This window comes from Eschrichtius robustus, chromosome 2 (genome assembly GCF_028021215.1).
Source record: "Eschrichtius robustus isolate mEscRob2 chromosome 2, mEscRob2.pri, whole genome shotgun sequence".
In the NCBI taxonomy this organism is placed as follows: Eukaryota; Metazoa; Chordata; class Mammalia; order Artiodactyla; family Eschrichtiidae; genus Eschrichtius; species Eschrichtius robustus.
The window spans coordinates 17,728,735-17,753,232 of NC_090825.1; the positions used below are offsets into that span (position 1 = coordinate 17,728,735).

At 34.9% G+C, this 24,498-nt stretch overlaps 1 long non-coding RNA gene across 12 annotated transcripts in view; it reads left to right on the forward strand.

The window, feature by feature from the left end:
* The window catches only part of LOC137759205 (uncharacterized), a 520,553-nt gene that overhangs the window by 319,743 nt on the left and 176,312 nt on the right, over nt 1–24,498 (forward strand). For all 12 annotated transcript variants that reach the window (XR_011073052.1, XR_011073057.1, XR_011073048.1 and 9 more), the window contains one exon: nt 4,227–4,413. This is a non-coding gene — a long non-coding RNA (uncharacterized lncRNA). The remainder of the gene's footprint in view (nt 1–4,226; nt 4,414–24,498) is intronic.

The window sequence follows — 24,498 nt, forward strand, 5'->3', positions numbered from 1 at the left end:
ACAACTTGTAGACAATATTAACAACCAGAAGGCAGTTTCTGGTCTGTGTTCCTACAAAGCTTTGGGGAAGAATATTTCCCATATTTTTAAAATAAGATTTTCTAGCAAAGGTTGAAAACAAATACACTGAGTGTGCATATACCATCCAGCTGGATTTAAGAATTTTAATAATTTTCTGCGTGTACTTGATCTTTTGTATTGATCTATACATCATCTGTTTTGCTATACCTTCTGAAAATTGGCCACCCAACAATATTTCAGCATGTTCTAAGAAAAAACAATCTCCCACATAATTTACAAACCACATACAACACCTATACAAGTAAACAAAAATTCCATAATGTCGTTTCATATTCAGAAAACATTTACATTTCCCTAATTCCCACAACATTCTCTTAAGCTACTTTTGTTTTCTCTGCATTAAGATCTAACTGAGATTGACACATGACATTTGGTGATTGTGTCATTTTAGAACCAGGACCTCTAATGAACCAACTATGAGAAATGTCAACTGTCAGTGCCTCAAATAACTATCAAAAAACCCACTTGTTGAAGCAAAGATAGTTTTTTAGGTTTATTGCAGTAATAAGCCACATTGACAGACATTGGTATTGTTTTAAAATAGGAGAATTAGGGAAGGATATTTGTGGGTTTTTAGGGCCTCTTTGAAAATCAGGGAACTGGATGGGAGTAGGCAGTTGATGGTGTGAATGCTTTGAACTGGTTTGGCCCAAAGAGAGAAGGTCCTGAAGTGAGCCTTGGTGAGCAAGATGCTAGTCTTGAAAGGTAAGCTATTTGGTTCACAGTCTTACCTTCCAAGAGCTAGTATTTCCTGGAGCAAACAGCTGACCTTTTTTTTTTCTTTTCTTTTTTTTATTACCTGGACCCAGAATTGTTTAGCACAAAAACAGGAAAATGTGCTGGCTTCAATTCTCAGTGAAGTCCAGAGGACAATGAATCTGGTATGCAGATTCTGGTATGAAGATTCAAAAAGTTCTTTTTTTTTTTTAGTAAATTTATTTATTTATTTATTTATTTATTTTGGGCTGGGTCAGATCTTTGTTGCTGCACATGGGCTTTCTTTAGTTGCATTGAGCCGGGCTACTCTTGGTTACGGTACGCAGGCTTCTCATTGCAGTGGCTTGTCTTGTTGCGGAGCATGGGCTCTAGGCGCATGGGCTTCAGTAGTTGTGGCACGCTGGCTCAGTAGTTGTGGCTCACAGGCTCTAGAGCACAGGCTCAGTTGTTGTGGTGCATGCTCTTAGTTGCTCCGGGACATATGGGATCTTCCCGGACCAGGGCTCGAGCTTGTGTCCCCTGTATTGGCAGGCAAATTCTTAACCACTGCACCACCAGGGAAGTCCCAAAAAGTTTTTTTTTCTTTTTGAATTTTATTTTATTTTTTTATACAGCAGGTTCTTGTTAGTTATCCATTTTATACATATTAGTGTATATATGTCAATCCCAATCTCCCAATTCATCACACCACCACCATCACCCCGCCACTTACCCCCCTTGGTGTCCATACATTTGTTCTCTACATCTGTGTCTCTATTTCTGCCCTGCAAACCCGTTCATCTGTACCATTTTTCTAGGTTCAACATATATGCATTAATATATGATATTTGTTTTTCTCTTTCTGACTTACCTTGCTCTGTATGACAGTCTCTAGGTCCATCCAAGTCTCCACAAATGACCCAATTTCATTCCTTTTTATGGCTGAGTAATATTCCACTGTATATATGTACCATATCTTCTTTATCCATTCATCTGTTGATGGGCATTTAGGTTGCTTCCATGACCTGGCTACTGTAAATAGTGCTGCAATGAACATTGGGGTGCATGTGTCTTTTTGAATTATAATTTTCTCTGGGTATATGCCCAGTAGTGGGATTGCTGCATCATATGGTAATTCTATTTTTAGTTTTTTAAGGAACCTCCATACTGTTCTCCATAGTGGCTGTATCAATTTACATTCCCACCAACAGTGCAAGAGAGTACCCTGTTCTCCACACCCTCTCCAGCATTTGTTGTTTGTAGATTTTCTTATGATGCCCATTCTAACTGGTGTGAAGTGATACCTCATTGTAGTTTTGATTTGCATTTCTCTAATAATTAGTGATATTGAGCTGCTTTCCATGTGCTTCCATCTGTATGTCTTCTATGGAGAAATGTCTGTTTAGGTTTTCTGCCCATTTTTGGATTGGGTTGTTTGTTTCTTTAGTATTGAGCTGCATGAGCTGTTTATATATTTTAGAGATTAATCCTTTGTTGATTCGTTTGCACATATTTTCTCCCATTCTGAGGGTTGTCTTTTCGTCTTGTTTGTAGTTTCCTTTGCTTTGCAAAAGCTTTTAAGTTTCATTAGTTCTCATTTGTTTATTTTTATTTTTACTTCCATTACTCTAGGAGGTGGATCAAAAAAGATCTTACTGTGATTTATGTCAAAGAATGTTCTTCCTATGTTTTCCTCTAAGAGTTTTATAGTGTCCAGTCTTACATTCAGGTCTCTAATCCATTTTGAGTTTATTTTTGTGTATGGTGTTAAGGAGTGTTCTAATTTCATTCTTTTACATGTAGGTGTCCAGTTTTCCCAGCATCACTTATTGAAGAGACTGTCTTTTCTCCATTGTATATCCTTGCCTCCTCCAAAAAGTTCTTGTTAGGAAAAGTTTCCCCAAATTTTTAAATTACATATATTTTCAAACGTAAAAAATATAGAATGGCACAGTTGTCATTCGTCACCACATAGATTCAAAAATGTTTCAATATTGTTAATTTTACATATTTTGTTGATCTACCTCAGCATATCCTAAGAAAAAGCGTATCTCTTTGGATCACCAAGCTAAAATCGCACCTAAGAAAATCAACAGAATCCATAATATCATCCAGCATTCACTGTAAATTGAAATGTTCTTTGTAGTCTAAAAATAAATCGAAAGCTTTGTTAATTTTCTCTTGACTAAGACCTGATTTTAGTTCTTGCATATTATGTAGGGTTGTTTCCCTTTAGATTCTTTTACTCTAGAACAACCTTTCAACTTGGGTGAAAAATTTGCTGTAATAAAGTGTTGGAATCATCTGATGGCATCCTGATGTTTACATGGAATTCTATGTAAATTCTAATTTTTTTCTAAGACAAATTTTAGAATAGGTGTTAAAAAATGGATTTCTGAATGTAGCATTATTAGGACACACTGAAAGATCATTTGAGACTGTCTAAGCCAGAAAATTAAACACAAATTTCCTCTAATAATATTTCTAGAATAAGTGTTAAAAAATGCATTTCTGAATGTAGCATTATTAGGACACACTGAAGGGTTATTTGAGACTGTCTCAACCAGAAAATTATTAACTTGGTAACAAAAAATTGATTAAGATCATTAATACAGATTTCACATTGCAATTTGTCTTCCTTAGAAGTACATGTTTTACTAAATTTATTTTAAGAAATAACATTTTCTTTAATGGAATTGTATTTTATATCCTAGGTGTCTGTAAAACCACCTAGAATCTATCTGTCATCCAATTTATTTCTTGAGGAAACAACACCCAGGTTATGGTTGGTATGAATGAAAGAGCGTATAAAGCCATCTCTGTAATTTCCAAGCAATATCTATACCATCTAAAAGGTGTTTATTGGGACTTCCCTGACAGTCCAGTGGTTAAGACTTCGCCTTCCAATACAGGGGGTGCGTGTTCGATCCCTTGTTGGGAAGCTAGGATACCACATGCCTCACAGCCAAAAAACCAAAACATTTAAAAAAAAAAAAAAAAAAAGAAGCAATATTGGAACAAATTCAATAAAGACTTTAAAAATGGTCCACATCAAAAAAATCTTAAGAAAAACAGGTATTTTTAAATGCCTGACATAGAAAGGTCACTGTTAAGGCACTAGAAACAAACGGTAGAGATGACCTCTAATTGGTTTGGTCTGAGAAAGTTTTCATTCCCCTCTCCCAGGGACAGAATTTTCTTGTTTGTTTTCTTGTTTGTTTGCTTGTTTAATTTTCCCTTACTTTTGTTCCAATAGGTCTTCACCTGCATCATGATAATACAGGGTTTACTGGCCTTCACCCAGCAGCTTAACATTTTTTGTTGTTTGTTGGTTTGTTTGTTTGTTTTTTCCCCAGCAGAGAAGGATCCCTGAGCTGGGCTCTCGGGGTATACTCTTTCCCGTGCCTGGAACACTGATGGTGTTTCTCTCTGCTTTGAATCTTTCTCAGGCCCAGTGAAATTCTACTGAGATGAACCTGAAAGTGAGTGTGGTCAATTTTGTGTCTGTACTCACCATGGCTTATATATCACTACCCCCACCGCCCACTCAGCCTTCAGCAATTCCTTAGAAAGCTTCATCTGAAAGCTCCTTACCTTATTCTACGGTCACCGACTTCCTCCCATCCTCTGACCCAGGTGAGTCAGTGGTCACGTCCTGTCTCTCCTTGAAGTTACTTTTATCATTAGTTTTCAGGCTAATTAGGAGCTTTGAGAATTCAGCTCTCTGCTAAGTCTAAGAAAATTATAATTTTATAAATGGGCCTCTTTTTAGTTTTTGTTAGTGTGGAATTTACATTCTTTTCAGATTTTTATATTCTAGGCAGTAGCTGGAAGTTCATGATGTTTTAATTGTGTTGTTTGCCTTCCTACTGAGTTATGAGTTTGTTTGTTTTAATGTATTCTGGATACAAATCCTTTGTAGGGCATGTAGATTTTAAACATTATCCAAATTTGGTGTCTTGCTTTGTCATTTATCATTTTTCTAAATCGTGTCCTGAAAAAAGCAGAATTTTTAAATTTCATGGAAGTAAAGTTAAATTTATTCCTTTAGAGTGTGTGTTTTTTATATCCTAGCTAAGAAAGTTTTGCTTACGTCAAAGTAACAAAGATTACATCCTATTGCTTATTCTAGAGTCTTTGTAACTTTACCTTAAATGCTTAAGTCCCCTATCCATTTCAATAATTTTATTTATTATGTGAGGTAAGCATGAGAATTTTATATATAAATATAAATATACATATATATATCTATATCCAGTTTTTCCAGCACCATTTGTTGAAATGACCTTCATTCCCCATTGTATTAGTTTCCTGGGGCTGCAGAAACAAAGTACCACAAACTGGGCAGTTTAAACAATAGAATTGTTTCTTGGTTCTGGAGGAAAGATGTCTGAAATCAAGGTATCAGCACGGTTGGTTCTTTTTGAGCACTGTGAGCGTGAATCCATTCCACGTCTGTCTGCTAGCTTCTGGTAGGCACAGCCGTTCTCCCTGTGTCTTCCCATTGTCTCCCCTCCATGTATTTCTATGTCTGTGTGTATGTTTCCTCTTTTTTATCAAAACACAGTCATATTGGACTAGGACTCATCCTAATGACTTCATCTTAACTTGCCTATCTCTAAACACCATATTTCCAAATAAGATCCCATTCCCAGGTACTGGGGGTTACGACTTCAACATCTTTTGGGGGGACACGATTCAACCCATAATGCTATATTTGCGTTGGTTTATTTTTGGTTTCCTTAATCAGTTTTATTGCTCTATATATTTATCCTTACACCAAAAGTACAATGTCTTTATTCCTGTAACTTCTAAGTAAGTACTGATATTAGCTGTGCATTTTAGAATCATATTGTCAAAATTTTCACCCCCATACACATACTCACAACCTTGCTGGACTTTCATCATGACTATATTTAGAGTATAGATAAATTCAGAGAGAATTGATAAAAATGATCCAGTCAGTGGGCACGCCGTATTTCCTGATTTATTTGTTTATTTTAAAAAATTTTCTCTCAAATGTTTTGCGGTTTCCAATGTACAGTGGTTTTAACATATGTCCACAACTTTTTTGCCACTCCTTCCTTCAAAAGGTGGAAACTAATTCTCCTCCCCTTATTCTGTGTGCCTCTCAATTTCTTGGATCTCTCATTCTAGAGGAAGCCAGCTGCCATGCTATCCGCTACCACACCATGGAGATTATAGAGAGCCTAGGGGTGGAGGAACTAAGACTTCCTGCTAACACATCATACCAATTAGTCAATCATGGAATACATGAATAAGCAAAGGATTATTGAATTTTATAGTTACTAAGTTTTAAAGGGTTTTGTCATACAGAAATGGATATCTAATACACAGGTCTTACAGATAGTTCATTAAGTATGTGCCTAAATTTTTATAAAATATAATATTTGATGCTGATGTAACTGAGATTTTGTTTTTCAGTTTTAACTGTTCACACTTTGTCAAGTAGCATTGTGTCTATGTATATGAAGAATATTTTTTGGTAGATTTCTTTCCTCTTTGTTAATACAGCACACATAGAATTTGGTTTGATGTGACAGAAAATTCAACACAAATATTAGTCTACAATGCATAAAATAATTGCATTTATATAGTGAAAAGATATTTTATTTTTTGAAATCACAATAGAATTTTCACAACAATATAGCCTAGTATGTATTAGTAATGAGTTTACTATGTGTTCTGTACTTATGTTACCGCATTCATTTCTCTCAAATATCCCATGCTTAAATGTTTAAAAATATCCATGAAATAGGGAATATTATGCCATTTTACTGATAACAAAACTAAAGCAGAGAAAGTCTATGACATTCCTCCAAGTTACAGGGCTGGTAATTGTAGAGACAATATTTATATGCAGAATTAGCTAAATCCAGAATCTACATCTTTAACCAATGCATTAGAATGCATTATATATTTCATAAAAAAAGAATATGCAGAAATAAAATCGTAAATATTGTTTTTTAACATCTGTATTGGAGTATAATTGCTTTACAATGGTGTGTTAGTTTCTGCTTTATAACAAAGTGAATCAGTTATACGTATACATATGTTCCCATATCACTTCCCTCTTGCATCTCCCTCCCTCCCACCCTCCCCGTAAATATTTTTTGATAGGGGAGTTAAAAAGGAACTGTTTCCTTGACATCTTTTTGTAATATAACGACTTAGAAACAACAATGCTATAGTATTTGGTACTTTAAGTATCTGCATCGAGAAATGTTTTTATTTATTTCTTTATATTTTCAGTTCCTTTAAGTAGCTTCATTAGTGACAAAAGAAAATAGTGTGTTGTATGTGTGATATTTCTTTTTGTTATAAATAGGAAATAGAATACCATTTCTCTCATTCTGAATCATCGCAATAGAATCTGGTTCATTGAAAATTTTTTTAAAAATTGTGGGGCTTCCCTGGTGGCGCAGTGGTTGAGAATCTGCCTGCCAATGCAGGGGACGCGGGTTTGAGCCCTGGTCTGGGAATATCCCGCATGCCGCGGAGCAACTAGGCCCGTGAGCCACAATTACTGAGACTGCGCGTCTGGAGCCTGTGCTCCGCAACAAGAGAGGCCGCGATGGTGAGAGGCCCGCGCACCGCGATGAAGAGTGGTCCCCACTTGCTGCAACTAGAGAAAGCCCTCGCACAGAAACGAAGACTCAACATAGTCATAAATAAATAAATAAATAAATAGATAAAAGAACGTGAATTTCTAAAAAAATAAAAAACTAAAAAAATAAAAAAAATAAAAAATTAAAAATTGTGTATTCAACTAATATTGGATACTGACATATGTATGAGTTGTTTAAATATATATATATTTATTTTATATATCCTTTATGCATGTTTAAATGTGTATTTTATATATTGTTTATGAATTGTTTATATATTATATATTGTATAAATCTATATATTTAAAGATATTTTTTATATTATACATATATTTGTCTAATATATATATATATAATCTCAGCATCCAATATTAGCCATAAACAACTCACAGTTATTTGTTTCTATTGGGTAGTAGTAATTCAAGTTGACTGTATGAGCTGTATTACTGGCTTGATTTTGGCCAAAAAGTGGATAAATTTTGAATTTTAAAATGAGATAAGGAATCAGTTATTTTCCAATATAAAAAAATGACATCAAATAAACCTTATGATCAAGATATTTAATTCATAGACAATACCTGCAAATAGACTAATAAGAGCAGGTCATGATCATATAACCACAAGCACTTATATATAGCCTTTTACAGCTTCCAAAATTATTTTAAGTCCTTAATCTCATTTATCCCTCAGACTCTTTAGGTGAGGTTGAGATTTTTTACATTGGGCTTCTTAAATATTGCTGAGTCACATGTGAATGTGAGATCTGGCACGTTCACTCGTGAATCTAGGCAAAGGCTTTAGCACAAAGGTGTCCACTAATAACTGTTTGTATTAGCTTGTCATCCAAGGTTCTCCAGGGGATGCTGAGAGCACAGGATAAAATATTTAAGATGACAATCTGTCACCGTGAAGCGTGGTAACAAAAATCATGAAGTTTAAATGTGAAACCAATCAGCACATGCTTAAGTGAAAATAACTGAACAAGACTTCCAACTTCAGGTAAAAACACTGCCAGCGTCAAGCCTCCTGCTAAAGAGAACTTGCTGATGCAAGCCTCAGACTCTGTTTTAGAGGATCAGGTATTTCACAGAAAGAGAATTATAGCTCTAAGGAGTAAACCAGAGTCATATATGCCCTGTTGGCATTTATTATAAAAAGAAAAACAAAAACGAAGTCTCCAGTGAGGTAGGCTGGCAGGGTAGAGACTCTGGCTAAGTAAACCACTTATTTGGGCTTGCACCTCAAAGAGAATTTCCCCTGAGACCCTCCACAGGTTTAAGAAAAGGGAATGAGAGAAGAGGTAAGGTGGACTCCTTAGCCTGCATCAATGCTGTTTAACTCCTTCCAAAGGCAGAAATCCCAGAGGAACAGCACCTGCTCTGGCCCCCTACTCTGAAAGGCTGCATGCAGGGAGGTTGTTATATTTTCTCAGAGTGGATGTTTTTTTCCCTTGACCTCTGCCAATTACCCCAAGGTACTACCACTGTGGAACAAATGTTTAAGTTTATTCTGTGGCCATAGTAGATTATCAAAGGTCTCACAATTATTTTCAATATTAACTTTTAAATACATGATTGAACAAAAAGTTGAGAATTATGAAGTGCACAATGCAAAAAGCAGGAATCAACGTGAATGTAAGATAAGGAGAATAGACCCCAAAGAGGTCCTTGTTATTAGATTATGGAACACAAATTGTAATAGAACATATTAATGTTGTAGGTAAGAGAGAAAGTTTGAACTTACTTAAGGCACTGAAGACTGTAACTAATGAGATTGCAGATTTGTAATGGAATCAACAATAGTAATAGAAAAGCAAAATACAAATTTAAAACTTAGTAGATAATTTAATATCAAATTAAACACAGATAAAGAGAGAATTACTGTGTGTATAGATCAGAAGTAGAGTGAGGGGAGCTCTTCAGAATGGAACGACAGAAGGGAGAATGAGACAAAGAAAATGTGTGTAGTGGTAATGACCAAGAGTTCCCAAGAACTGCTGAAAGACACCTATCATCTGAATCAGAAAGTCAGAGAAGCTCAGGAAAAATAAATAGATATAAATCCATAAGCAGACCCATCAGGGTGAAAGTGCAGACAATGAAAGACAATGTACCCTTAAAGAGATACTTAGATTTACATGAACTTTCATCAAAAACATTGGAAACCATACAGCAGTGGAAAGATATCTTCAAGATCATGAAAGAAAATCACTGACAACTAACTACTTACAATTTTCTGCACTACCAAAATATTCTTCAAGAATGAAGCTGTTTGTTTTTTTCGGAGAAATTTTCAGACAAAATAATCACTGACAGAATTCACCAATTCTAAGCCTCCACCAAATGTAATTATAAAAGGGATCCTTCAGACATAGGAAACTCACTAAATGCAATTATAAAAGATACCTTTCAGAAATAGAAAAATTATTTCAGTTTCAGTTACATGTTGATTAAGTATGCAGGCATCTGATGGTTTGGCTGGACTGACATTTGATGATGCTTACCTATCAGATGGGAGCCCAGCTGGGGTCGTTGGCCAGTCACTTTTCTAGGATGGTAGTCTTAGGGTAGTTGTGACTAACTTCCCGAAGAGCAGGCACCCTAAGATCACCAGGAGGAAGTTGCATGGCCTGTTTCTTAGCCTCAAATATCAAACAGTGTCACTTTGGCTGCATTCCATTGATTATAGGCAAGTCACTAATGTCAGCACAGATTTAAAGGAAGGATGTATAAACCAAATTTCTTGAAGGGAGGATTATTAAATAATTTGTAGATACCACATAATTAATTCCTAAAAGAACAGAAAGAGATGCTGTAAAACAAATTGATATAGGGTAATGGCACCAAGATAGATAAGATTTGAAGAATCCAAAAGAAGACAGGAAAACAAAAAGGAAAAAAAGTAACATAGAACAAGTCAGAAAAGAAAGCATTTAACCCCTAAATGTTCCAGTAGTGATATTAAATCAAATGGACAGAATGACCCAGTTTAAACAGAATTTGAGTATGCATAAGAAAAAGCATGGCTAAGAATATGCTTTTACAAGAAACACATCTAAAAATGCTCACAGAAAAAGATTTTAAATAAAAGATAGCAATATGTAGAGCGTGCAATGGGAAAGTAAAGCTGTGATAACTATGATTATTAGTATTGGTTAGAGGAGGCTCCAAAGCAGAGAGCATTACAATAGAATACAAGATCTCAGTGAAAAAAGATTCAACTCACAAAGAAGACATAATTTTCACTATGTTTGTATTCCATAAATTTTTATGGCTTCAAAATCAGGAATAGATTCAGGTTTTATGGGATCTGAACCTTATGCAATTTGTAAAATTTGATGAAACCTCTTTAAGAATAAAATACACAAAGTTTTGAACACAAAGCTACGTCCAACTTTTTTTTGAATAAAGAAAAAATCACAACCAATATATTTTTTAAGACAACTGATAAATACTGCAAATTTAGTCAATAATGTAAAGGTTTTGTAGATTATCTGCTTATAGTATTTTCCTATATTCTTCCATTAAACTTTTTGAAAATTTCTTTATATAAAAGCAATTTTTTAGTATTGTTTCCCCAATTCAAGATTTCCACTAGCATAACTGATTAATATTTGTTTGTTTCTTTGGAGTTGTTACTGGGAATAAGGAATTTATGATGACATAATTATGTGGCTGCTACAGTATTATTATTGTATGTTTAAACCCTCAATCAGAGATTCTAATAACTTCCATTTTACATTACTCCTACAAAATAGTGTATTAGGTATTTTATATGGTATATCATTACATCTTTTTGACAAGGTAGAAAGTTAGTTTTTACTAGATGTCCATGAGAACCAAATTCTTCACTTTAAATTTTGTACTACTAGTGATCAGAAGCATTTTCCAAAGACTACATGTAAATCCTTGTTTCTTTTCTACTACCCAAGTACTTGTAGTGCTATGCGTTCTATGACCCAGTCATATCGCAGTAAGGCTTGGTATCAGGATACTAAGTTGACAAAATGTGCAGCTGGAGAAGTCAGGGAAATCATTTTTACCCTAGACAGCCTACAGTAACTTCACTAAATGCTGAATTAATGGAAAGCCACACACCACTACACAAACTCTACCCAGCCCTATTTCTCTTTCTCAAGAACCTAAAATTGCCTAGACCATTCCAGTGCCACTTGTAGTGAAGGGAAATTCAACGGGAATGGCAGAAAAAGGAACGGAAAGAGTAAAAAGGAAGCATTCTTTAAAATTTTGGGTACTTTAAAAATTGATCTGAATATTCCCATGTCAAAGAAATTGAATCAATAATTAATAGCTTTCCAATAAAGAAATAATCAGAAACCATATGTTTTCACTGATGACTATTAAAAAAAAAACCCAAAAAACCTGTATGTAAGAAATTATACCAGTCCTCTAAAATGTCTTCTGGAAAATGGAAGCAGAGGAGGAATTTCCTAACTTATTTTATGAGGCAGCATTTTCCGAACACCAAAGCCTACAAAAGACATTACAAGAAAGGAAACTATGGCCCAATATATCTCACAAACATTGGTGTAAAAAGCCTCAACAAAATATTAACAAATAAAATTCATCAACTTATATGAAGAATTATTCACTACAACTAAGTGGAGTTTATTCCTGCTGTACAAAGCAGATTAAAATGCAAAAATCCATTAATGCAATATAGCACATCAACAGGCTGCAGAAGAAAACACATGATCATACCAATAGATGCAGCGCAGTTTCATCCCCACACTGCTTCACACCATCAAGCAGTTCTCAAACACCCTCTGGGTGTCCTCCAATTCAATCTAATTCTGAGACCACCTACCTGGAGATAGCATCAGATCCGTAGGTTAAGGGCTCTGTCCCACAAGCCTGCTCCTCCCTCCAATTTCAGAGGCCAACCGCAAGACCAGGTTCCCAGAATCTTCTCCTCGGATTTGATTAATTTGCTAGAGCAGCTTACGGAACTCAGAGATATATTTTATTATAAAAAAATGTCAACTCAGGAACTTCAAATATAAAAAAATACATAGAGCAAGGTACGTGGGAAGGGGTGTGGAGATTCTGTGCCCTCTCCTGGTGCACTGTGCTCCTTGCATCTTCATGTTTACCAAATCAGAAGCTCTGCAAACCCCATCCTGTTGGATTTTTATGGAGGCTTTATTACATAGGCATGATTGATTAAATCACTGGCCATTGGTGATTGAACTCAATCTCCTGCCTCTTTCCCCTCCTAGGTCTGAGGTGGGACTGAAAAGTCCAATTCTCTAATCACACAGTTGGCTCCACAAGCAACCAGCCCCCACTCTTAGTGCTTTCCCCAAATCGCCTCGTTAACCTAAGAAAAGGCACCTTTGTTTCTCACGTGAAAACGCAAGGGTTTTGGGAGCGCTGTACCAGAATCTGGGACAAAGACTATGTATATATACGTATGTATTTATTATAAGTCACCATATCACAGAAAAGAAGTACACAGATTGGGGAAGAAGAACTAAAATTGTCTTTGTTCACAGATATCGTATTTATTTATGTAGAAAACCTTAAAGAATCAAAAAAAAAAACCCTTCTGGAACAAATAAACAAAGAAAGGTTGTAGGATACAAGGTTAGTATACAAAAGTCAACTGCTATCTTATATACCAAAACTAGACAACTAAAATTTGAAATTAGAGAAACACCATTTATATTAGCACTGAAAATAGAAAAATAAAACACTTATGTATAAGTCAAATTATGTACAAGATGTATATGTAGAAAACTATAAAACTCAGATGAAAGAAATCAAAGAAAATCTAAATAAACAGAGACATATTCCATGTTATTGTAGAGAAGAACTCAAGATTGTTAAGATGTCAGTTTTTTCCAGTTTGATCTATAGCTTCAGTGCAATCCCAACCAAAGTCCCCAAAAGTTTTTTTTTGGATATCAACAAACTGATACTAAAGTTTACATGAAAAGGCAAAATCCAGAATAGCCAATAGTGAAGAACAAAGTTGGAAGACTGATACAACCTGATTTCAAGACTTATTTTAAAGCTGCAGTATTCAAGACAGTGCGGTATTGGCAAAAGAATAAATTAATATATGAATGTAGCTGAATACCGAACCCAGAAATAGACCCACTCAAATATAGTCAAGCAGTCTTTGAAAAAGGAGCAAAGCCAATTCAATGGAGTAAGTATAGTATATTCAAAATATCATGCTAGAACAATCAGATATCTACATAAAACAAAAAAAAGCATCTAAACACCAACCTTACTCGGTTCAAAAAAATTAACCCAAATTGGATCTTAGATCTAAATGTAAAATGCAAATCTTTTATAAAATTTCTGGAAGCTAGCATAAGAAAAAATCTAGATGACTTTGAATTTGATGATTAGTTTTAGGTAAAATACCAAAAGCAGGATCCATGAAAGAAAAAAAAAAATTATAACTTGGAACTGATTAAAACTAAAAATTTCTGCTCTATAAAAAGTATTGTTAATGAAATAAAAAGACAAGTCACAGACTGGGAGAAAATATTTGCAAAAACAAATATCTGATAAAGGATTGATATCTAAAATATACAAAGCATATTTACAGTTTACCAATAGAAAAATAACCTAACTAAAATATGGACAAAAGATATGAATAGACACCTCACCAAAGAAGATATACAGATGAAAAGTAAACATATGAAAAGATATTCAACATTATATGCCATTAGGGAATTGCAAACTAAAACCAGCTACCACTATTCATGTATTAGAATGGATTAAAAAGAAAAAAAAAAACAAATAATGCCAAGTCCTAGTGAAGATGTAGAACAAGAGGAATTCTCAGTCATAGCTAGTGGGAACACCAATGATACAGCCACTTAGGAAGATAATTTGGCAATTTCTTACAAAGTTAAACATAGCCTTACCATATGATACAGCTTTCACACTCCTACATATTTACCCAAATGGGTTAAAAACTTATGTCCATACAAAACCTGCACATGAAAGTCTATAGCATTTTTATTCACGATTGCCAAAAACTGAAAGCAGCCAAGATGTCTTTCAAAATGTGAATGGATAAACTGTAGTACATAACTGACAATGAAATATTATTCAGCAATAAAAAGAAATTGGATATTAAGCCACAAAGGACATGGAGGAATATTAAATGCATATTACTAAGAAACCAGTCTACAAATGTTACAAATGGTAAGATTCCAACTGTATGATGTTGTTGAAAAAGCAAAAGTTTAGAGACTAAAAAAGATCAGTGGTTGCTAGACGTTCAGAGGAGATAGGGAGAGGGTTGAATAGATAAAGCCCAGAGGATTTTTAGGGCTGTGAAACTATTCTGTACAACACTGTAATAGTGTATACATGATATGCATTAGTCAAAATCTGTACAGCTGTACAGCGAAAAGAGTAAACCCTAACATAAACTATGGACTTCAGTTAATTATAATGTATCAATATTGATTCATCAATTATAACAAATATACCACACGAATGCAAGATATTTATAATACCTTAACTCTATTGGTGGAGGGTGGGTGAGGAGGGAGTATATGGGAACTCTTTACTATCTGTTGAATTTCTCTATAAACCTAAAACTGCTCCAAAAAATAAAATCTGTTAATTAATTTTGTAAAAATTAGAATCACCAGTCCATGTGAACGCATTGTTTAGGGCCCTCCTAAGGCTTTGAAAGGGGCAGTGCTGTGAAGTGCAATACAGGTAGAAATCTTCCAGCTCCACCTACTAAATCTTGATAGCATTCCTGGCGATTCCAAGATGGGCCATATATATTGCGCTTCTGTCTCATCACTGGAAGCTGGCAATAACTCAGGAAATATACGCCAAAAAGATGATTGGAAGAGTAAAGGACTGATTAAATGAATGAAAAGAAACTAAATCAAATGTTAGAGCTGTTTACTTTTTCTTTCCTTTGTGGCAACAATAATCTTGTCTTCTTTCCATATACTCAATGCCACTGTTGTACCAAATTACTCATAACTTTCTATTCTCAGCCTTATTACTTCCTCAGTAATCCCCCCACTGTCATTCTTGTCTGAGCTGTTTAGTTTCTCGTTCCTCAGTCTCACCTCACCTATCAGTTTTTTGCAATTTCTCCCTGACTGCTGCTTCCTTGGTATGTTGTAATCGTTCCCAGTTCTACCGAATCTTTTTAGCAATGTATTGTAATTCTTTTAGAATCCCTTTCTCTTACAGAAGTGTGAGCTAATCAAGGCCAATACAAGGCCTTTCTTATTTATTATGGTTTACCTAACTCTTGCAGTATTGGTACTGTGAATAAACTAATGAATGTTGCTGCCTTTGCATGAATCATGTCATAGAAAATCTCTGCCTACCCATTTTAATAAATGTAGTCAATTGCAGAAAAGCCTAAAGCAGTAGGCAGGATTTGTAGTGGAGTAAACAAGACATAATTGCCAGAAGGCAAAATCGTGTAATTGAATGTGCATAGACTTTATATTTAAAAAAAAAAAATCTCACTTTGGTTGTACAATTAAGTACCTTATGACCTTGGAAAATGTGTATAATCACTTTCCATTTTCCCTATGAAGGAGAATAATATATTTTTTGTTTAGTTCTTGTGAGAATAAGTGAGGTAACCGGATGTAAAAGACTCTAACAATGCCTGGCACATAGGAATCATTCAAAGGAGGTTATGTCCACTTTCTTTAACTTTTCTGCAGAGACTTGGAAACCTTGGGCCTGATCTCAGCTCTGCCATTTACAAGTGGTTGACCTTGACTGAGTTTTATAAAATCCTGGATTCTTAGTTTTTATCATCTACAAAAGAATCATAATGGCATTATATGGATGTTGTGGACATTAAATTCTATAGCATATGTAAAGTGCTTAGTTGAATTCCTTTTATATATAATAGCTGAGCCAAGAATTCACCAGTTTAATAGAAAAAAATGTTAACCAAAAACTTGTTGGGCTGTGGCCCCAAAGTCGGAGAACAATTAAATAGGTACCAAGTACCCCAGAATCTTAAACTCTTTTGCTAAACCAGCTTCTAAGGCTGCTTTGTGCTTTGTGGAGTTGATCTGGCCAGCATTAGTCTATCTCCTACATGAACCATATAAGAGTTAGTGTTAAAGATTCCAGGAAGAGGATTTTATTGTAGAGATTTTCAGTCTGTTTGCATTACTCTCCAGTCCTTGGAGGTGGGGAAGACAGAAATGGATCCCTAATATTGAACTTTAAATCAGAGAAGAGGCACTCAAAAAGACTATTTGGAGAGGTTGCCATGGGTGCTCTGGAGACTAACGGATGCAGGGGACCATACCTGACTCCTAATCTGATAAATCTAAGGGTAGAGGGAGCAAAGTGTCAGCTTCATTAGAAGGGCACTGTGCTTCCACTGATGGATGGGCAAAGCTTTGTGCCTTTGGAAACCAAGCGTATATACTAAGAAAAAACAGAGAGAGATGGAGAGAGAGAAATGAACACAGCCTCAGAAGACAGCCTGGAGACAGTACATGATACATCTGTTAGAGGGGACCTCAAAAACCATGAGAAGTAAGCAGGAAGGCCCTCAGGTGCTAGTTTGAAGCATTGCTAGAACCAAAAGAACTGTGTTAAAGGATATTCTTCCATGGATTGTCCAAGGAGTCTTTTAAATGCCAGCTTTGGCTCCCAAAATTATAAGAAAACAAGTCGCATAAGATTGTACCCATCTCCCTCACCTCCCTGCTCCCTCCCTCAAACTTACAAAATTGGATCAGGCCTTAGTTGGATAGAGTTTATAGAGTCAATATTTACAATGCAATGAACTGGATTTCTTAATTAAGACTAGTATTAACTTGTTTAAAACCAAACAAATAGAACATTTATGTAATCATTGCAAATAATGGGTATTTAAGGTTCCTTTTTTCTGTTTCTTCCAAAAGTGTAAAAAGAACAAATTAGAAAAGTAGAAACAATAAAAATTAGTTATTAAATTTACATACTATCAAATCCGTTTCATTCAATGAACTAATTATTTGTGTTAATGATGTATCATAGTTGTTGTATACAACAATAAATGCTTCTTTTGAGTTTTAGTCCTATAAAGAGAGTACTTAAATCAATAACTATTCTTAATTCTGACTGTCTCAATATACTTCTGCTGTATTTTTCTTGTGGAAATTATCAGTGTTTTACTATGATTGGGAGAGTTGTGCAATTATTGGAATCACAAACCATGTAGTGATGGAGACAATCAACCCTTGAGTGGTTACATCTGCACCAAGAAGATGGTCATTACAAAGACATTAGATCATATGACCCTATTTTGGTATAATTAAAAAGAAATGGATGTTCCATTTGCAAATATTTTCTCCATTCTGAGGGTTGTCTTTTCATTTATGGTTTCCTTTTCTGTGCAAAAGCTTTTAAGTTTAAGTTTAATTAGGTCGCATTTGTTTATTTTTGTTTTTATTTTCATTACTCTAGGAGATGGATTGAAAAAGATCTTGCTTCAATTTATATCACAGAGTGTTCTGCCTATGTTTTCCTCCAGAGTTTTATAGTATCTGACCTTACATTTAGGTCTTTAATCCATTTTGAGTTTGCTTTTGTGTTTAGTGTTAGGAAGTGTTCTAATTTCATTCTTCTACATGTAGCTGTCCAGTTTTCCCAGCACCACTTATTGAAGAGACTGTATTTTCTCCATTGTTTATTCTTACCTACTTTGTCATAGATTAGGTGACCATAGATGCAGGGGTTTATTTCTGGACTTTCTATCCTGTTCCATTGGTCTATATCTTTGTTTTTGAGCCAGTACCATACAGTTTTGCTTACTGTGGCTTTGTAGCATAGTCTGAAGTCAGGGAGTCTGATTCCTGCAGCTCCATTCTTCTTTCTCAAGATTGCTTTGGCTATTTTGGGTCTTCTGTGTTTCCATACAAAGTGTAAAAATTTCTAATTCTGTGAAAAATGCCATTGGTAATTTGATAGGGATTGCATCGAATCTGTAGATTGCTTTGGGTAGTATATTCATTTTCACAATATTGATTCTTCCAATCCAAGAACATGGTATATCTCTCCATCTGTTTGTGTCATCTTTGATTTCTTTCATCAGTATCTTGTAGTTTTCTGATTACAGGTCTTTTGCCTCCTTAGGTAGGTTTATTCCTAGGTATTTTATTCTTTTTGATGCAGTGGTAAATGGGATTGTTTCCTTAATTTCTCTTTCTGATCTTTCATTGTTAGTGTATAGGAATGCAAGAGATTTTTGTGTATTAACTGTGTATCCTGCAACTTTACCAAATTGAATGATGAGTTCTAGTAGTTTTCTGGTCGCATCTTTAGGATTTTCTATGTATAGTAACATTTCATCTGCAGAGAGTGACGGTTTTACTTCTTCTTTTTCAATTTTGATTCCTTTTATTTCTTTTTCTTCTCCGATTGCCGCGGCTAGGACTTCCAAAACTATGTTGAATAAGAGTGGTGAAAGTGGACAACCTTGTCTTGCTCCTGATCTTAGTGGAAATGGTTTCAGTTTTTCACCAGTGAGAACGATGTTGGCTGTGGGTTTGTCATATATGGTCTTTATTATGTTGAGGTAGGTTCCCTCTATGCCCACTTTCTGGAGAGTGTTTATCATAAATAGATTACGACTTTTGTCAAAAGCTTTTTCTGCATCTATTTTGATGATTATATATATATGGTTTTTATTCTTCAATTAGTTGATGTGGTGTATAACACTGATTGATTTGAAAATATTGAAAAATCTTTGCATCCCTGAGATAAATCTCAATTGATCATGGTGTATGATCCTTTTAATGTGCTGTTGGACTCTATTTGCTAGTATTTTGTTGAACAGCTCATGCAGTTCAATATCAAAAAAAAACAAAAACAAAAAACCAAACAACCCAATCAAAAAATGGGCAGAATATCTAAATAGACATTTCTCCAAAGAAGACATACAGTTGGCCAAGAGGCACATGAAAAGATGCTCAGTATTACTAACTATTAGAGAAATGCAAATCAAAACTATAATGAGGTATCACCTCACACAAGTCAGAATGGCCATCATCAAAAAATCTAGAAGAAATAAATGCTGGAGAGGGTGTGGTGAAAAGGGAACCCTCCTACACTGTTGCTGGAAATGTAAACTGGTACTGCCACTATGGAGAGGCACTACGGACAGTATGGGGAGGTTCCTTAAAAAACCAGAAATAGAGCTACCATATGACCCAGCAATCCCACTATTGGGCATATATCAGGAGAAAACTCGAATTCGAAAAGATACATGCTCCCCAGTGTTCACTGCAGCACTATTTACAATAGCCAGGACATGGAAGCAACTGAAATATCCATCAACAGAGGAATGGACAAAGAAGTTGTGGTACATATATACAATGGAATATTACTCAGCCATAAAAAAAAGAATGAAATAATGCCATTTGCAGCAACATGGGTGCACCCAGAGATTGTCATACTGAGTGAAGTAAGTCAGACAGAGAAAGAAAAATATCATATGAAGAATCCTAAAAAAGGGTACAAATGAACTTATCTACAAAACAGAAATAGAGTTACAGATGTAGAAAACAAACTTATGGTTACCAGGGTGTAAGGGGGGGGAGGGAAAAATTGGAAGATTGAGATTGACATATACACACTACTATATATAAAATAGATAACTAATAATGACCTATTGTATAGCACAGGGAACTCTACTCAATACTCTGTAATGATCTACATGGGAATAGAATCTAAAAAAAAGTGGATATACGTATATGTATAACAGATTCACTTTGCTGTACACCTGAAACTAACACAACATTGTATATCAGCTATACTCCATTAAAATGTTTTTAAAAAAATAAAAATGAAAAGAAAGGGAGAAAGAGATATAAAGATGGGGAGAGGGGAGAGGGAGGAATATAATAAGGTTAGGTGGTTTGACAAAAATGCAGACCCTCGATGGCCTAAAATCTGAATGGTTTTATTGTTTTTAGAACCTCGATTCCCTTTGCATCTTGTTTTCTTGTGTACACTGACAGATCTCTTACTTTCTCAAGGATTTGTGTATTCACTGACAGGGATGTATGTCAATACAGATTTGTATTTATTTATTTACGTATTTATTTATATTTATTGATATTTCTCATTCCTAATTCTTGCTCTTGGTGGTGGGTGGTGGAGTGTTTGTGTGGTGTGTATGTTTGTTTGTGTTTGTGTTTGAGTTTGGATTTTTTTTCTGGTATTATAAAGGGAGGTATTCATTTCATTGAGTTTTTGACATGTAGATATGAGATAAACTTCTCCTAAGTTTCATCAAATAGCATCTGGTACTGGTGGCTATTTAGGAAAGTTCGCCTGCTCCATAGGAAAAGAGACATTCATTTTAAAAAGTGAGTCATGGAGCTATTCCTAGTCCTTTTATTTGCTTTTAGAATCCAAACCACCGTTGAGACATGTCACAGGAAAAGAATTATCATTGCCTATAATTAGACATTGAATATACTGACTCATGAGAAGTTTTTGGGCGTCCAAGGCATCAATGAGTCAATTATGTTTCTAATCTTTATAACTCTACTGAAACAGTGCTGCTGAGAGTCATTACTCTTGACTAATAGCAAAGCATAATTATTAGAAGAAAAAGCCTGTATTTCTATTTGATTTCTAACTGCATGCACGTATGCCAATTGCCATAGAGTCTATTCAGCTGGACATCAGGGACATGGGGCTGCATTTTTACAGCTGCTCCAGACAGAAAATCTTCTCCATGTCAATATACTCAGTACAGCCAAGCTACAAAGATGACCATTTTCATTTGGCAGACCTCTGAACTTTCCTTCCTTCCTTGTGCCTTAATGAAATGATAGATCTTAGTGGAATCTATACCACCAGCAGTTTCAGTTCCCATAAATAAGCCTTTCAGTATGAAATTGCTTTTATTTTGATTTCAAGCTTCACCTTTTCTACATCCAGAAATTTGCCAAAATAAACTTTGAGAAATTGTGACTCTCTACCGTATTTTCTCCATCCCCCAAACTGATGACATTTAGTTTATACTGCATCCTCCTATTCTCATTTGTATTGAAATGCTCTACTACTTACTTTGTAATAGCAAATGAGGCTTGCAGAAAACTCCATCCAGAGAGTCATGTTCTTCTATAAATGTGATAATTGCCCCCATTTGACTACTGATTCATTTGGCCTTCATATGGGTAATTAAGAACCACAGAGCTGTGGTAATCATCTGACCACATGGTATTCTGAACATTTGCAACATCCTATTTAAAACATACCAATTAAATACATACTGCAAAAGATTTTTTTAAGTCCAAAGGTGATCATTATCTTTTTAAAAATTTACACTTGAAGGTTGAAACTAGCTACCATACTGTTCCTTAGTCTGATATTATAATCAGTCATAATGTATTGTTTTGCTAATTAATTAATAGCTGTGTTTCATTTTACTATAATGTGTGTGAGAATTTTTGCTGGTTCCTTATGTAAAAAATAGAGGATTTCAGTTGTAGATCTTTATTTCATCACACTACAAAGAAGTTTTTATTTTATATTAGATGCTTGTTTTATATGGCTGAAAGAAAAGGAAAAAGACTTTGTTCATAAAATATAGAATGAACAAAGAGTTCAGTTGTTGTAGGTAATGTTACTTTTCTCAGCGATTCTGTTTGATTAGTTGGTTAAATTGATTTTTGATTATGTTTCAGTTTTCATTTATGTTAGAAAAATTCAACATAACCTAAAGTCGAATTATATTAATGATATGCATTTGCATGAAAATATTTGCAGACTTCAGCATTTCACTTCATCCATAAATTAATAATATGACACTTACTCCAAAAACTTAAATCTCCATTGTAAGAAGGCAAATGAATGGGGGTTGGGAAGGAAAAGATTACTTGACAAGCATTATTTAATCTCTTAACTTTTTTGCCAGAGTATCTCTGACTTTTTTCCCCTTTTCAACAATGAGCCCAGGAATGATGGTTTCCTCCAACAGTTCCAGGGGATAAATTCTGATGGTTTTCAGAGTTTAATTCCACTCTGCTTTATTTGTTATTAGTTTAGGGTTGGGAGGATGACCAAATAAGACATCAGAAGACATCTGACATGAGACTTCTGGGAAAGATTATACTAACATATTTAAGTAAAAGTGGAGACACCTAAAATACCACTTACTTGCTTTGGGGTAATGGATGCTGTCAAAAGAAGACTTGGAACAGGGGCAGCTCTATTGGAACCATGTTAACTTAAGAGAGTCAACCCAAGAGAATCAAAGGAATGTAGATTTTGCTATTTCTAAGCTATGGACTTAAATACTCTGTAACCACCTTCCTCCAGAACTTTTATTCAGTGGGATGATCAACAACTTAATGATTAACACATTTTCTATTTTTTGTAGACAAAAGTGATAAAAAGTCAGAGATATCACAGAAATATTGGACATAGTCTGGTTTATAGAGAATTTTCTCTGATTATGCCCCTAGGCTCTCTCTGTCCCTGAGAGAGGGCAGTGACTTATCTAATTGATACATTTTGGGAAGAAGTAACTACAGATATCAATTGGGCTTTATCTTTTTCCTCTTCGGAAGAAGGTGCCATCCTGCCATTGGGTGGGTGAGTCTGTCTAATCCTAGGGTTCGGAGTCAGGAAGTGATTTTAGGCTCGCATTCTCTAATTAGGCACTGTTTATTTACTGTTAGATATTTTGATCTCCATCTAAACCTCCTTCTTTTGTCTGTCAATTAGTTCAAAACCTGGGTGGAGAAACAATGTTTTTATTGGTGCCTTGTTAGTAGCAACGATAGATTGAGTTAATGATTAAAACACAAATGAATTTTTCAGTTGATTTTTTGCAATCTACTTTGAACATACAGATGGATTACTTAAATGATGGCATTTTGAAGGCAAGAAACAATTTCTCCCTAATAGCCAATCTCCCACCCAAGTTCAGTGTGAAAGGAGATTTTTTTCATTAATCAGGCTTGATTCTTCAGATTCATTTTTTTCTCTTCCCTCTCCATTGTCCTCTCCATAGGTCACAAAGCCTTGTCTCTTTTATCTGTAGAATGTTCTTTGAGGATTTCTTTCTCCTTTGCCACTTAAACTACTTTTCTCCGGCTTTATAATGTAAACCACTGTAACAAACTCCTAAGTCCATAAAAATTAATACGTAAGAAATCTTGGATTTAAATTCATAAGAAGTGACTACTAATTTTTATTGTACCAATAACTAGCTGTATGACTTTGATGTCAAAGCCCATGATTTCTCTGCCTCAGATACCATTTCTAATCCTACCAATTCTACCAATTCAGTTCTTTTTTTTTTTTTGCTGCGCCATGCGGCATGCAGGATCTTAGTTCCCTGACCGGGGATCAAACCCATGCCCCCTGCATTGGGAGCACGGAGTCTTAATCACTGGACCACCAGGGAAGTCCCTACCAATTCAGTTCTTAGATATGAATTCTATCCTGCAATTTTCCTCCAATAGCACCTGCACTGAATACTGTTAGTACTTTGATATAACCTGCTACACTTAAATGGAATTTTGTTTTAATAAAATTTGACTCTTAATGATATGGATCACATATTATTTGACCTTGTATTCCCAGTATGTACTGCAGTGTTCAACAGTTTCTGAATTAATACATAAAATTTTAATCTTTACTCTTCTCATATATCTATTAATAAAAAAGAATATCAATATCTTGTCTACTTACTATTGCCATGACATTCAAAATTATATAATTCAAGGGTGAAATAGACAACAAAGACAAAATCAGGCATCATAATTGGGGGCATCATTTCTAATATGAGAAAGAAAGGGATTATATATAGATCTTGTTTGACTTGCAATGGGGTTACATCCTGATAAACCCATCGTAAGTTGAAAATATTGGTAAGTCAAAATGCATTTAATACACCTAACCTACCAAACATAGCTTATCCTAGACAAACTCACACTCAGAACACATACATTAGCCTACAGTTAGGCAAAATCTTCTGACACAAAGCCTACTTTGTATATAATAAAGTGCCGAACATCCCATGTAATTTATTGAATGCTTAAACTGGATAGTGAAAAACAGAATGGGTGTTTGGGTACAGAATGGCTGTA